The sequence below is a fragment of the Ahaetulla prasina genome, chromosome 3, assembly GCF_028640845.1.
Source record: "Ahaetulla prasina isolate Xishuangbanna chromosome 3, ASM2864084v1, whole genome shotgun sequence".
Classification (NCBI taxonomy): domain Eukaryota; kingdom Metazoa; phylum Chordata; class Lepidosauria; order Squamata; family Colubridae; genus Ahaetulla; species Ahaetulla prasina.
The window spans coordinates 76645853-76657859 of NC_080541.1; positions in this window are offsets into that span (position 1 = coordinate 76645853).

Below are 12007 nucleotides of genomic sequence, written 5' to 3' on the forward strand. Positions count from 1 at the left end.
TCCTTGATTAGTTTCCACCCATTGCTTCTTGTTCTACTCTCAGGTGCTTTGGAAAATAGCTTGACTCCCTCTTCTTTGTGGCTGCCCGAGACATTGGAACACTGCTATCAAGTCTCCCCTAGTCCTTCTTTTCATTAAACTAGACATACCCAGTTCCTGCAACCGTTCTTCATATGTTTTAGTCTCCAGTCCCCTAATCATCTTTGTTGCTCTTCTCTGCACTCTTTTTAGAATCTCAACATGGGCCGCAGTGTGGCTCAGGCTGTAAGAAGCCTGTTATTAAAACACAGCTGCCTGCAATTACTGCAGGTTCAAGTCCCACCAGGCCCAAGGTTGACTCAGCCTTCCATCCTTTATAAGGTAGGTAAAATGAGACCCAGATTGTAGGAGGGGCAATAAGTTGACTTTGTAAATATACAAATAGAATGAGACTATTGCCTTACACACTGTAAGCCGCCCTGAGTCTTCGGAGAAGGGCGGGATATAAATGTAAATTAAAAAAAAATCTTTTTTACATCGTGGCCAGGGGTAGGTTCTACTTACTTTTAAAACCGGTTTGCCTCGTGCCCGCGTGATCGTCGGAATTTTTTAAAAGCATTTTTAACTATTGGTTCCAGAGAACCGGTAGTAAAAAAATGCTAAAAAGTAAAAAAAAAAATAACTCCAATGATCGTGCGTCGCTCAGCTGATCATCAGAACTTTTTTTTCACATTTTTTACTACCAGTTTGCTTGAACCGGCCCGAACTGGTAGCATTTCATCCCTGTTGTCACAGTAGTTAAAATCCCCCATTACTATTGTGGTGTGCTTCCTACACACCTTAGTTAACTGACTAGCAAAAAGTTCATCTATTTCCTGTGTTTGGTTGGGTGGCCTATAGTATACACCTATGGTAATGGCAATTCCCCCTCTCCTTTTACATTGACCCAAATGCATTCCAGGCAGTTTTCCTCATTGTTGTGTTCTATTTCTGTAGAGATGTAGTTATTTCTTATATATAGTGCAACTCCATCTCCTCTTTTATTTGGTCTATTTCTTTTAAATAATTTAAATCCCTCTAGCTGTATGTTCCATTTGTGGGTTTCATCCCACCAAGTTTCCGTAATGGCAGCAATATCATATCTGCCCTCATTTACTTGAATTTCTAATTCACCCTGTTTATTCCTCATACTCTGTGCATTGATGTATAGACATTTGAGTCCATTTTGACCGACCTTGTGTTTATTTTCTCCATAACCTGTGTTGTTCCCTACTGCCTTACAACCTGTTTGATTAGTGCACATTGTATGGCACTCACTGTTAAATGCTTGTTTTTACTTGACGGCAAGGTTGGTATTCTTACCTGCCTTAACATCTATGTTACATGCACTGATAACCTTATTAATTTTAGATTGCTGGGGACAGAAATGTTCTGTATTAATTAATTCTCTGTCCCCCGCTGTACAGTTTAAATGTTTATCTAGAAAATCTGTGAATTTAATGCCAAGTAACTCAGTCCCTTTCTTTGATGGATGGAAACCATCTCTTTTGTAGAGTTTTTCATTGGACTAGGTGCAGATATCATGACTAATATAATCAAAGCCTTCCCTTTTACACCATTCCTTTAGCCACACATTAAACTACGCTATACACTGGCCTTTTCCTTTTTGTTCCTTATATACTGGTAAAACTTCTGAAAAGGTAAGCCTACAGCCTATACCACTAAGTTCATACCCCAGGCTCTGGAAATCATTCTGTACAAAAAGCACATCTTTTTGTGACAGATCATTTGTGCCAAGATGTAAAATACCATCAACATCACGTCCTTACTGGCATTCTTGACTATCTTAAGAATAATCCTCTTGTCTCTGCTGGCAATAGCACCTAAGAAGAGACCTGACCTCTTTCAAAACTTCTGTATCATTTCCTAAATTTACATCCCTTACAACTGAATCACCAACCAGAAAGTGGCTTCTCTTTTTGGATACCTTACTCTTCTTGCATGACTGATGTGTAATACCTGATTCACACTTTCCCCTATTCAAAGCAAGTTCTTCAACTTGGACCACGATCCCCTGCTTATTTGAGTTATCATCAGCACAACAACCTTGACCTGTCACTTAAGTGTCCTTATTAAAGTCAGCAAGGGCACTGTATCTGTTATGCTGGGACACAGCAAAAACTTTGTGTTTATGGTTCACAGCTCTAACCCTGCCAGATCCCATGGTATTGCCCTTCTCCTGCAGGATCTTTGTGGTAGAAGGGGCTGATAGCACAGCAGCTTAATAGAGTAGAACGGCTGAATTGGATGCCTAATTTCTGCTTTGAGAGCAGAGATTAGAGACTCTAGATAGGTAATCTGTACATGCAGACTAGCAATTTGTTTACAAATAGGACAGTATCCAAGTATGAAAAGAGTACTGCGAAAGACTTTCCTTCCTCTATCACAACCCTGTCCACCAATTGTCAAATATGATGGCAATTGCACATTCGTTCAAGAATTTGTATAATTTATAGATAGTCCTTGTTTAGTGACTGCCTCAGACAATAATACTTTAGTTACAACAGTGTTGAAAAAACAATTTTGTAACAATTTCCCACATTTAAAACCTTCTCAATGTTTCTCTCTCAGTTATGTGTTCACCATTACAGTCAATTAGTATGTTTTGTCCTGTGTCTGACCTATTTTCCCAACTCTTCTTTTCCCACTCACAGAATGGAGAGATTTCCCAAACCAGCTATCTCTTCCTGAGCTGTTTTTCTCTGAAGGATAGCAAGTCCCTAAAAAGTGTTAATCACAAGTTCACAAGCATATCTAAAGTTCAGAAGACCTAATCAGTTTCACACTAAAGGTTTTGTTTTGCTTTCTAAATGGCTTCTGGCTCATGGCTTCTGGCTCACCGTCATGAGTGCTCTAGGCAAACAAACAGTATTAGCATATTTTATTGATGGGTAATTTCTAATACATACCTGCTTACTTTCTTGTAATCCTTTTCTCTCCCATGAATATACATTAAAATATTAATTCTCTTCTTGCTAATTAATCCAGCACTGAGGTGAATAATATAGGGAGGAAAACAAGGTGGTGAAAATACTATAAAACAGTTTTTCTACTTTAGATCTTTATTTTATGATCATATATTTATGTATTTTATTTGACTATATGTATATTTATGCACATATACCATGATATATCAGCATATCACATTGTGTGAAATTGTATGCCCACACAGAAATATTATAAAAATAAAAATTATGGAATAATATTAAATACACTGATATACCTGTGCAAATTTTAGTCTGAAACTGCATTTCTCCCAAATGCATATATTTTGTAGTAAACTGATTTATCTGTGAAATTCTATACCCTTCCTCCTTTTAGCACATTTCTTCTCCCTAAATACTTTTTATAATGATGCATATACAAAAGTCTACTACCCGTAATAGTTTATTTTCTGAAAAAATGCATGAATAACATAATTTTAAACACTAGATAAAATATCTAGGAAATCTGCAATCTTTTTCTAGTAGCGTTTTAATAATAGTATTTTAGTGATTCACATTCATCCAGGCACACTAATTGTTCTAATAAGCGTATACAAATTTGCGTATACAAATAGTATTTAGACTAATATAGGCAATTTGCCTCTAAATTTAGGCTTGCTTTACAAAACAATCATGCATATTCTGACAAACATAGCATATTAAAATAAGTCTTCAAGAATACCTTATAAACCTTTAGTTTGGGAAGGGTCCTGTGTTAGACACTTTTTTAAAGTTAGATTTTCTTGACATGAAATTACAATGCTGGGAAAAATAATTTGCCAATTATATATAAGTTTTTTAAACTATTATTAAATAGATATTGAAAAATGATGATGGTGCTCTCAAAGACAAATTTACAGTACCCGTGTTTCCCCAAAAATAAGACCAGATCTTATTTTTTTTTGGCCCCAAAATAAGCATTAGGGCTTATTTTTTTGGGGGGGGGGTGTCTTTGTTTTTTTCCCCATATGTGGGAGGCCGATTTCTTCTGCTTGCCTGCACTGGCTTATCCCAGGGCCCACACAGCCAGGTCACCCATGCCCCGAAACCTGCCTCGCAGTGGCGGCTCTGGCAGCCCCATCCAGCAGGACCCTGTGTGGCCACCAGCCCACTTCTTCTGCTTGCTTGCGGCCACAATGGAGCAGGAAGCCAAGTGATGTGTTGGTGCTGTGGCTGCAAGGCGAGGTGGGGGGTTGGAGCTGCCCCCTTCATCCTGAACCAGCTTACATCAGGGCCCCCACAGCCAGGCCATTCATGTCCCGACAACTGCCTCACCTTGCGGCCATGGCACCAACACCAGCACACCACTTGGCCTCCTTCTCCATTGAGGCTGCAAGCAAACAGAAGAAGTGGACTGGTGGCCACATGGGCTCCTGCTGCACATGGTTGCTGGTCCTGCTGCCACAAGACAGGTGTCGGGATGTGGATGGCCTGGATGCAGGGGCCCTGCGGTAAACAGGTGTGATGCGCATGGAGCAGCCACACCCTCCTGCCTTCCTTATGGCTGCCGTGAACAACCAGACGGAATGAGCAGCCAGGTGGCTATGCAGACTCTTAAGTCTTATTTTGGGGATAGGACTTATATTAGATGCACACATTAAAACATGCTAGGGCTTATTTTCAGGAAACGGTATTAACATATATCACCTCTTCAGGGATCAGCCTATGCCTACAAAAGAATAACATTGCATAGTTCATGTAAACATAAACGCCTGCAGACACGATCAGTTGGATTATTCTACTGTAAAATGTTTCTCACAGAATCTTGCAAAATGGCTTTTTGCTTGCGCTAAGTATAATGTGCTGCTTGGACTTCTACCTGCCAATCTGTTGGTTTGAACGATACAGTAAAAGATTGGGCTATCAAACAATTTTGTGACAAATATCAGCTTTCTTAATTAACAACTAATTACCTAAGCATACATAAATATCTGTCCCATACTTGAGGCCTCAAGCAAAAGGACAGATTAGAGAGCATCCTTGACTTACAATCAGTCACTCAACAACCATTCAAAGTTATAATGGACCCCCCCCCAAAAAAAGTATTAATAAACCAATTCCAAAGTTTTGATGTCTGGACCCCTCCCATGATAATTCCAGGCACTTGGCAACTGGCCCACATTAATGGCTGTTTGCAGAGTCCCACAAACAGGTGATTGTAATTTACAATGTTTTTGCTGAAAACCAGCATTTACTTCTAGTTTCTGGCAAAGATGTGTAGCAAACAATGGGTCCACTTAATGACCATGGTGTATTTCTTAACAGCCGCTGCAAAAAAGGTTGTAAAATTGAGTGGGCCACCTGATGGTCTACTTTACAATTGACTTATGACCATAACTGGGCATGGTAAATCAAAGACTACCTTATGGCAAGGGTTTGAAATGACAAAAGGTAGCAAAAATAATCACAACCACTAGATTGTGAGCTAGAGTTTCCATAACTTTTTGTTAACGAAACTTTTTGCTTACAATTTTGCAGCTCCAATATGGAATGCCTATCATAAATGTATCTCTTTGGCAGATATGGCTGCAACTCCCATGCATTACAAGGACATTTCACATACAGTAGTGCTTTAGTCATTCCATTCAAATAAATCTTTGCAACTTTAAATGGATTTTCCACTGAGCTTTTATCTATCTTCACAGGATCTAAACTGCATTCTCTGGGCATTTATAGGGTGCTGTTTTCATTCCCCAGTCCCCTGTAGTTTGAAGCTGTATGATTATCTTCATTCCTGTCAACCTTAAGTTGTTGAGATTTGGCAAGAAACAGTGCTTTCTTCAGCCAACCAATAGGAAAAAGCAAAAATCCGGTTGATGTCTCACCCAGTGGTGAAATCCAAATTTTTTTACTACCGGTTCTGTGGGCATGGCTTGGTGCGTGTGGCTTGGTGGGTGTGGCAGGGGAAGGATACTGTAAAATCTCCATTCCTACCCCACTCCAGGGGAAGGATACTGTAAAGTCTCCATTCCCTCCCCAATCCAAGGGAAGGTTACTGCAAAATCCCCATTCCCTCCTGATCTCTGGGAGGCAGAGAATAGATGGGGGCGGAGCCAGTCAAAATTTTTACTACCAGTTCTCCGAACTACACAAAATTTTCAATACCGATTCTCCAGAACTGGTCAGAACCTGCTGAAACCCACCTCTGGTCTCACTTTCATATGCTATGAAAGTTCCTTCAGTAAGAAAAATCCCATCATCCTATCTACGTAGAGAAAGTAGGCAAAATTTTTACTACATGCTATGTGTGGCCATTCTGCAAACAAGTGATGAGGAGAGGAGGAGAATTAATGTCTATCTGTCAAGATGTCATTCTTCTAGATAAAAACCCCATCTAAAACTTTAAGGATGGCATGTAGATCCAGAACATCAAATTGCAAAATACAAGTTTTGTATTGAATTCTACCAAACCAAAAGAAAATTGGTTTGGCTACTCAAGTAGGAGGACATTATGAGAAAACAGTAAAGATACCTTATTTGGTCTCCAGAAATCCAAGTTATTGCTGGATGTAATTAAACAGTTAAGAGGTGGGTTTTTTTCATCTCTCTTTCATCACCCAGTCATCTGGATTTTTGCTGCCCTAATCTGCAAAAGCTCTAAAAAACAGCAGTGTAGTACCAATGTTTTCTCAGTTAAATACAATGTATGGAAAAATCTTCATCACTCTTTTCACTCGTAGGAGAGCAATTAAATACATCATCTTAGGTTCAAACACCTGCTAGCCTGCTTACATCATTTGTTCTATCCTGACAGCCATGCTCTCATCTCTGTTCGAAAAAGACCAACAAGTGGGGATGCCCTTAAAATATTCATTTGAGACAAGTTAAGGAAAAAAATGGGTGAATTTTCTGCTGGTTATAAATAAAAGATCAAGCAGAGATGTTCTTTCTAACCATGGGCTTGGAATGAGGATGGAAAAGGTGAGGGTTGATAGATTATTACTAGACCCTCAAGCTTAGTCAATATCATCCACAAAGTGGATGGGAGAATTTTTCATCTTTTCTGCTTTTCCAGGAAGACCTTAACTCACCTGAATCATATGGCAATTGAGACATCTATGTTATTGATGGGAAGCCCTCACCTACTCTATAGATGATCCACCAATTATCCCTTTTCCTTGTTATCCCAACTTTCACATTCTCTCTTCCTATCCCTTTCACCTTTCCTTGTTCTTCTCTTTTTTTTCTCACTCTCATTCTTGCTCTTTGCTCTATTTTCTTTTATATAACAAAAGGACAGGTTGTTGAGAGATACCAGTGCACTAATTCTGTTTCTCCTGCCAATCCCAATTCTGGCATTATACAGGTAGTCCTCGACTTACAATTACAATTGAGTCCAAAATTTCTGTTGTTCATTGAGACATTTAAGTGAGTTTTGTCCCGTTTTACGATCTTCCTTGTCACAGTTGTTAAGGGAATCACTGCAGTTGAAGTTAGTAACCTGGTTGTTAAGTAAATCTGGCTTCCCCATTGACTTGCTTGTTGGAAGATTGCAAAAGGGGATCACGTGACCTTGGGACACAGCAACGGTCATAAGTATGAACCAGTTGCCAAGCCTTTGAATTTTGATCACATGACAATGGGAATGCTGCAAAGGTTGTTCACGGTGAAAAACAGTGGTAAGTCACTTTTTTCAGTGCTGTTGTAATTTTGAATTGTCACTAAATGAACTGTTGTAAGTAGAAGACTACCAGCACTTGTCCCCCTTGTAACTCTCACTGCCAGAGTAGAAATAAAACACACTGATCACTTTGCACAAGGGAATGCACGTGGAGGAGTTCACATTACTCCACGTTCATATGTATTGCCTATAAATAGAACAGTTTGATGACATTATTTAAAGAACGAGAAGGTATAATTCTGTGCAAAACCCCCACCTTTCTCTGTGATGTTTTGAAATATGAGCCCATCATCAAAATGGGACATGCCAGTGGTGTTTTAGCAAGGAACAAGTGATTAGCGATGAAATCCAAACAGCTGAATGTTGAAGACAGCAACACTTGAGGACTAATTGGGGAAAGTACACCTTAAGATGCAGGTGTATGTCAATAGCTTGTTAACGCTGCGTGATTAACTAAATAAATAGGCAGAAGTAGATACACTTCAGAATGTCTGTGAGGGCCACAGGAGATTTCCCTGCAAAGCTTACAACTAAGTCCCAACAGAGTTCCATAGCAACAGTAAAACCATAGGCTCTAGGGGTCATTGGCAAGTGCCTACTTGCGCTTGAAGTTGCTTTTTGGCAGGGACGCAAATCTTCAAGAGTATGCACATAAAATATTAAATTTTATTTCTGCCCACGGTCTCATACTGTATTTTCCTTCCTCGCTTCTGGGCTTTCTTCACTTCATCCTAATGGTTGGTATAGTTCGATCAAGAGGATATAGAATGGCCTTTTGAAGGATACTAAATATACTGACTCTTTTGCTTATGCCTTCAAAGAGATTACAGTGTACATTTTATGCCCCCTCCCAAAAGAAAAGCACATTTTAAGCAACAAAGTTTTCATATAGCAAGGATAGCAATTATGCACGTATATGAGTATGTATATACGCATAGATTGTTCACTTTTATTACATAGTTTTACATGTGTGATATTAAATTAAAATGCAGAAAATAACGTAGTTTATCACTACACATCTGGGTTTTAATAAAACTTGATTATTAATGTTTTAGGAAAGGTGTGAATTTTCTTTTAGTTGAATATGTTTTTAACTTTCCATGCTTTCCTTATGTGGGCCATACACAGTGTGAGATCCATGGTTTCTTTACACTGATATGTCACCTCTTGCTGCCAGATAATAGGGCAGGAGAAATTTCCTGACAGTTAGAACAATTAATAAGTGGAACAACTTGCCTGCAGAAGTTGTGAATGCTCCAACACTGGAAATTTTTAAGAAAATTTTGGATAACCATCTGACTGAGATGGTGTAGGGTTTCCTGCCTGGGCAGGGGGTTGGACTAGAAGGCCTCCAAGGTCCCTTCCAACTCTGTTGTTATATTATATTATATATTTGTAATTTTCAGTAAGGAAAAAAAATCCTAATCATACACTTTTGTACTAGGCTGCTAATATAGGTTTCTGCCAGTTTCACAGATAAAATGGTATCACATTATAAGAATATACACCAACAAAAGGAAATACAGTAGAAGTAAATACAAAAAGAAACAATGAATGAAAAATATGGTTTGACACAGTGTATATACGATTGCGTTAATCCATTACTGTCAAGAATGTTTTATTCTGCTTTTTTTTCACTATTTCAACATTTATTCTAAACATTTAACACTGTTGTTCTCCATATTTCAGCATTCATTTTTACTATAAATTTCATGGAAATTTCATTATATAAATTTCATTATATTTATTTTTGTATCTCTGATATAAATTTTACAGTCCCATACACCTATTTGAACTCAACAGTCATTGAAGCAAAAGGCTGTTCCCATAGAACCATTATTTTCAAACTCTTAAAATCAATTTATGAATGCATTAATGTCACAATCACCACTGCCTTCTTAGCAATGGACAGAATTCTGGGCGATCCAACCAGTGTTACCTCCAGCTGACAAGGTGATTAAAAAACTGTGGGGGGGGGAAAGAAACCTATCACTGCACCTTCACTCATTCACATTATGCTTTTTTTCTCTTCTCAGCAATTATAATAAAAAAAGATTGACATGAAAGTAAGATGCCATGACATTTCCCACTTGCCTTTTTTAAATCTTGTGCAAAAATAGTGTGTGACATTAGATGGCTTAGAACTCTTCTACGCATGCGCAAGATGGCGGCTTACTGAAACGCCGGATCATCGGCTGGTGGATCCCTGGCTGATGGCGATGGTTTGCGGTCGCCTATGCCGCTGGCTCCCCTCGGCCCGGTGAATAGTACATCTCAGCAATCGCGGGTGAGGTCTTTGGACCTCTTTGAACCCGCGGTTGCTGCGCTGGAGGCCGGAGGAACCGGAGACGGGGCGGATGAAGATGGCGGCCCTGCGGAGGTGCGTGGGCGGCTGGCCGACCCTCAGCTGTTCTCAGCTGTTTGGCGGTGAGCGGCATGGGTTTCTAGCGCCGCTACCGCTTCCATCAGGCGACACCCACCCTGGACTAAGCCGCATGGACCCGGCCCCCCCGCTCTTGTTGTCATCTCCCTGTTGGTTACAGGGTGAGCGGTGGGAGACGAACGGCCATGTGGAGGTGTGGGGGGGGCGGCGGATGCCAGCTTCGCCGCGACGCCCGGGTTGTGTGGCTCAGCATTTTGGCCCTCGCTTCTTCAAAACGTCTTTTCCATCGGCGGTGGAGGCTTGGCGGACTGGTGAAGGCGGCCTTGTGGAGATGGGGGGGGGAGCTGCTTGTTTTTCAGCTGAGATGGCGCTTATTCAGCTGCGCCTTGTTTGCACCCCTGGACTCCGCCTCCTTGGGCTTCTGGTTTCCAGCTTGTTAGATCATCTCTCCCACTGTGGATGGGGGCAAGTGATGGACATGATGACCATGTTGAGGCGTGGGGCAGGAAGGTGTATTCTTCAGCTGATACTGTGGCTACCTCTACCCCACCCCGGACCTCCTTCCTGGACTGCTGGAACATCTCTCCGCAGACGGCATACTCGGTCCAGCGGAACATCTACCTGGTGGATGGGCTGTGACGGTTTACGATCTTTGTCTGCTAATCCATCAGGATATAAATGGACTTTACATCTTTTAGGACGGACTGCCTGTCTCTTTTTCCATCTCTTTTTCCATCCGTTACGGACTCCAGAATGACATCCCAGTATAACATCTCGGCTGCCAAATGGGACATAGTCAGCTGATGGTTGATTCTATCGTTATTCGCAACAGGAACTCTTGCGCCTGCAGTGCCCCGCCTGCAGGAATGGCCCACCACACTATCGAGGGCCGGCCTCTATGACGGGTCTTGGGACCCACAGAGGTGGCATGCTAAAGAAGGGTTTATGGGGTTTTTAGAAAGGGAATTTTAAGGGGTGGGAGGGTAAGGGCGGGTAATGGGGGTAACCCGTCGGGTAGGGGGCCAGTTCCTGCACATGCTCGCGGCGGTTTTTCTTTATTAGGTCCAGAGGTTATGGGGGGAGAGTGTGTTCCTATCTGTGAGGGTGGTTCTATTGACACGGTAAGTGGGAGAGGCAGATATGGCGGAAGCGAGGGGTCATATCAAGTTCCGGGAGCGCGTGCTCGATGTTTGAAAGCGATCACGCGCTCCGACCCCTTGGACTTCACCCGTTTCCCGGATGGTCAGGATCCTCAGAGCTTGGGCCTCCGGCTGATGTTGTGCAATGCTCGGTCCGTGGTGAATAAAGCCCCCCTCGTTTGTGACCTTATACAGGGGGGTTCCGCGGACCTTATGGGCATTACGGAGACCTGGTTGGGCACTGAAGGGGCGTGCCCTGTTTGAGTTGTGCCCGCGGGCTTCCCGTGCATCCCATCAGCCGAGGCCCCAGGGTAGGGGTGGGGGGGTGGCGGTTGTGATTAGAGAGAGTCTAGAGCCGAGGGAGACCACTGTACCTCAGATTGCCGGGTGCGAATCCCTCTTTGTGAGATGGGGTCATAGGTGTCAGATGGGTATGCTGATCACGTACCTGGCTCCTTGCTGCGTGACAGCTGCCCTGCCCGAGCTCCTGGAGGTGCTGGCTGGGGTGGCAGTTGAGACCCCCAGACTTTTAGTCATGGGGGACTTTAACTTGCCATCGTCCGGCTCGTCATCGACGGCAGCTCGGGAGTTCATGGCTTCCATGACGGCCTTGGACATGACCCAAGTAGTTGATGGCCCTACTCACATTGGGGGTGGCACCCTGGACCTGATTTTTCTCTCTGGTCAGTGGTTGAGAGATCTGGACTTAAAGGAATTAGTCATTGAACCTTTGTCATGGTCAGATCACTCTCTTCTTCGCCTGGACTTTCTGACCGCCATTCACCACCGCAGGGAGACGGAGCCGACACGTTGGTTCCGTCCCAGGCGCCTGATGGACCCG